This window comes from Pteropus alecto, unplaced genomic scaffold (assembly GCF_000325575.1).
Source record: "Pteropus alecto unplaced genomic scaffold, ASM32557v1 scaffold147, whole genome shotgun sequence".
In the NCBI taxonomy this organism is placed as follows: domain Eukaryota; kingdom Metazoa; phylum Chordata; class Mammalia; order Chiroptera; family Pteropodidae; genus Pteropus; species Pteropus alecto.
Genome location: NW_006440648.1, coordinates 822,593 through 827,747, shown reverse-complemented (window position 1 = coordinate 827,747; position 5,155 = coordinate 822,593).

The window sequence follows — 5,155 nt, the reverse complement described above, 5'->3', positions numbered from 1 at the left end:
AGGGACTTCGTCAACCTGATAAAGGGTATCTATGAAATTCCCACAGCTAACATCATACTCAATGATCAAATACTAAAAGCTTTCCTCTTAATATCAGAAACAAAGCAATAATGTCCATTCTTGCCACTTCTATTCACCATTGTAGTTGAGATTCTAGTCAGGTTGATTTGACAAGAAAAACAAAGAAAATTTATCTATATTAGAAAGAAATTGTAAAAGTATTTCTAGTGACAGATGACATTATCATGTATATAGGAAATTTAAAGAAATACAACAAAAAGTAAACATTAGAGCTGATAAGTTAGTTCAGCAATGTTGGAGGATATAAGGTTAATATGCAAAAATCAATTATGTACACTAGCAATGAAACTTTTAAAATAAAAATTAAAAAAATAAAAATAATTTAAAACATAATTTAAAATATTTTGGAAGATGCTGCTCTTGACCCGAAGAACAGGGATCACCTCACGTGGCCAGTATGTCAGAGCACATGTGTGTGTAAGCCCTTCTGCACAGATCCACGGATGCTGAGGAAATCAACAGGTTTGAAAGTCAGGAAATCAGAATTGACATTGCTGGATGGTCTTGGCTCAGTGTCCCCTGAGGTTACAGTCAAAACATCAGTGGGATCTTTAGTTGCCTGATCCTAATACTCCCAAAATTGATTTTCAGACTGAATGCAGTCTCTGTTAATATCCCATTATTTTTGTTGTTGTTGCTCTGTTTTGTTTTTGCAGAAATTAACAAGTAGATCCCAAAATTCATACAGAAATGCAAGGGACCCAGAAAAGTTAAATTAAAACAATATTGAAAGAGAAGAACAAATTTGGAAGACTTGTATTCCCAAGTTCAAATCTTACTACAAATGTACCATGATCAAGGGTCTGTGATACTAGCATAAAGAGAGACATCTAGATCAATGGAATAGAATTGAGAGTCTAGAAACAAACCCTTACATTATTTGTGAATCAATTTTCAACAAAGATGCCAAGATATTTCAATGGAGGAAAGAATAGACTATTCAACAAATGGTGCTGGAACAACTGGATATTCACATGCAAAAGAATGAATTTGGATGCTTACCTTATACCATAATCAAAAAATATATCAAAATGGAACAGAGACATAAATTTAAAAGTTAAAACTATTTTTTGAATTATACATTTTTAGAGGAAAACTGTTATGGGTTGAATTGTGTCCTCTCCCCCCAAAAATATGTTGTATTCTTTACCCTCAGTAGCTTAACATGTGGCTATATTTGGAGATAGGGTCTTTACAGAGGTAATCAAGGTAAAATGAAGTCATTATCGGTTTCCTTACAGAAAGGGAAAATTTGGACACAGTGAGACACACACAGAGATAATGCCACTTGAAGATTGAGACTGAGATCGGGGGATGCTTCTACAAGCCAATGAATACCAAAGAGTGCTAGCCAACCACCAGAATCTAGATAAGAAGCATAGACAAAATTCTTTCTCACTGACCTCAAGAAGAACCAATCCTACTGACACCTTTACCATAGACTGCTAGCCTCCAGAACTGTGAGATAATACATTTCTGTTAAGCCACCCAGTTTGTAGTGTTTTTTTACAACAGCCTTATCATGCTAATACAAAAACAGAGGAGTAAATCTTCATGACCTTAGATTAGTCAATAGGTTCTTAGATATGACAGCAAAAGAACAAGTATAAAAAAATAGATTAAAGCAGATAATTTGGACTACATCAAAATTTAAATATTTTTATGCATCAAAGAACTCTATAAGGAAAGCAAAAAGTTACCCACAGGATGGAATAAAATATTTGGAAATCATATATCTGATAAGGGTCTAGTATCTAGAATATGTAGATAGCTTGCAACTCAACCAGAAAAAGACAAATGGTGTAATTAAAAATGGGCAGAGGATTTGAATAGACATTTCCCTAAAGAATATATACAATGGCAAATAAGCACATGAAAAAGTGCTCCACATTATTATTTATTAGAAAAATACAATTCAAAATTGCAATGATATACTACTTCACATCCATAATATGACAGAAATAATATTTCTCCCTTTATAGAGCTTATCTTTTCATTCTCTTAACAGAGACTTTTGCAGAGCAAAAAGTTTTAATTTTGAAGATATTCAATATTCAGGTTTTCTTTTCATAGATCAGTCACATTTTTATTATCCAGTCTAAGACCTCTTGGTCTAGCCCTAGATCTTCCAAATCTTTCTCCTATTTTTTTAAGTGCCATAGTTTTAAATTTCACATTTATGTCCCTGATCTACTTTGAGTTGTAAATAATATTGGGTTTTTAACTTTTGTTTTACACTTGTTTCTTGATATTATATAGAGTTTCGATACATTTTTGTATATTGGATTTGTATTCTCAATCTCGCTGAACTCGCTTAGTCTTGGTTTTCTGAGAATGCCTTTATTTCCTCTTCATTCATGGGATATTGAGCTCACAGTCGACTTCTTTCAGCATTTGAAAAACTTTCTGCCACTTCTCTTTGTCTTCCATGGTTTTCGATGAGGAATCTGCTGCTATTCAACCTGTTGTTCCCATGTAGGTAATATATAGTTTCTCTCTGGCTGTTTTCAGGTTTTTTTTCTTTTCTTTAGTTTTCAAAATTAAATTATGATTTCTTTAGGTTTATCTTCTTTGTGGTTCAATAAGTTTCTCAAATACATAGTTTTATGTCTTTCAGCACATTTTGGAAGTTTTCAACCATCATTTTCTATATATTTTTTCACTTGGACTCTCTCTCTTCTTCTGGAATATCAACGATACAAATGTTAGATCTTTTGTTTTTATCCTCCATATTCTCTGTGGCTTTGTTCAGTAATGTCATTCTGTTTTCTCCCTATTGTTCAAATTGCATAAATTTACAAATCTGTCTTCAAGTTCACTGATGATTCTATCCTCTGTTATTTCCACTCTATTATTGAGCCTATCCAGCATTTTTAATTCCTCTTGCTATATATTTTTAGTTTTATAATTTCCATTTGGTTATTTTTTATAACTTGTCATTCTTTGTTGAGATTTCTAATTTTTCATTTGCTTCAAAAGAATTTGTAATTGGTTGTTGAAGCATTTTTATTATGGTTACTTTAAAACCCTTGTCAGATAATTTCCAGCATCTGATTTATCTCAGTGTTGGCATCTGTTGACTGTCATTTCTATTAAAGTTTGGTTTTCCTGGTTCTTGTTATGATGGGTGATTATTAATAGTATTTTGGACAGTTTATATAGTATGTTAGAAGACTCTGAGTCCTATATAAGTCTTTTCTTTTAACAAGCAGCCACCCTATTTAGGTTTAGCATGAAGGTCCTGGCCTAATTTTGTAAAGTGTGATTTCAAAGATAATTTAATTGTCTTTATGGTCTTTATGGTACTATTTTAGTCTGCTTGGTCTATCTGGTGTTGATGGAGTTTCCACTCATTTCTGCTGATGTTGCCTGAGAGGTGGAGGTTGTCCCCCAGGCCAGACCACCTGGTGAACCTATGTTAGGGGAAAATAGTCATTGTCCTGCAGGGAGGATGATCATATCCCAGGCCAGGCCACTTGTTTTGGTAGGCTATCCTGTGCTGGTGCCAAGAAGAGAAGAGTCCCAGATATGGAAGAGAAAGAGAATTATTCCTCTGGCTTTTTATTCTTAACAGGGTTCCCAATCAATTACTTTTTACAGTACTTCTGGGATTACATGATGTTGTCAGAGGATCACCTGTTCCATCTGGAGAGAGTTGAGACTTCACTGGCTGCCTTCCATTGTTAGGTTGGGGATTGGGAAATGTCAGATCTGGGTCACCTTCTTCTCATGGGTTAAGAGAAACATGATGTCCTGCTGTTGTGCTATTCTTACAATCTATGATCCCTAACCAGCTCACCTTCTTACCACTTTTTAAGTTCTCCTTCGGTTGTGTCTTTTGTTGTTTCCACAGTTTATAGTTGTACTTTGGGGGAAGATCTGAACCAGAAGACCCCATAAGGCATTTTTAAAAAATCATTATCAACTGTCATAAAGATGAATAATACTTTCCTTCTGCCTCAAAGAACTATCCTCTAGTCAAAGAGATGAGACAAGAATATAAATATAATAGAAGCATTTACTATTTACTATGTTTCAGTTTAGTGTTAATAAATATGCAGTTTGAGCTAATACATGTTTAATATTTTATAACTTCTGAGGGAAGTATAAATATGTTGCCCATTTTAAAGATGCTCATAAGAGCTCAAGCAACTTGCTCAATATTACGTATCTAGTAGGTAGCAAAGTCGGGCCTGGGACCTAATCGGTCTGGCTTAAAAGTTGTTACTCTTAACACTATGCCAAGTTGGGTGTCAACAGAAAGAGGAAAACAAATGGCTGTAGGATTCAGAAGAGCTGGTGAGCCCTCCATAATGTGGAAATCCAGAGGAGATGGTTTTTAGGACGTATAGTGTAGTATAAATAGGATTTCAATTGGTTAAGGTGGTGGAAGTCTAGTTAGAGGGGAAAACATGTATAAAGACCCTGTGGGGCCTACCAAATAGCTACAGCGCCTGCTATATAGAGTGGTATGAGTTGGGACTACAAAGGAGGTTGGAGCCATAAGATAGAAGGCTTTGAATGCCAGATTGAGGAAGTCATTCTTGACTTCATAGGAAATAGTGACTTCACAAAAGGCATGGTCTGAGCCAATGGGTGATTTCTAAAGAACAATCTGGTGGTAGCAATTGAAAGTGGATGCATGGTACTCAGTGGAGACTAGGAATGAAGGCTTGGCCTAGGACCATGAAAGCTGAGATGGAAAGGTGGGAATGGATTCAAGAGATGTTTAAGAGGTAGAATTAACAGAATTCTGTAACTGATTATATGTGGAGACTGAGCAAGAGAAAGGAATCAGTGATGACTCCTTTTAGGAGCCCAGCTGGCTGGTAATGCCATTAACTGAAATGTTGACTTCTTCTGGCTCAGGAAATGGAAAAAGGCAGTATAGCATTGTCTGTGTATTAGTCTTTTGAGATGTAAAGATTATTATTCTGTTGACAGGCAAACTTCTTTTCTCAAGGCAAAATTCCTTTCACCTTTCCTCATAGATCCTATTTCCAACTGTTATAAACATTTTCCTTTGCTCTCCTCTGGACATGCTCTAATTGCTGGCACTCTTAGAATGCAAGAT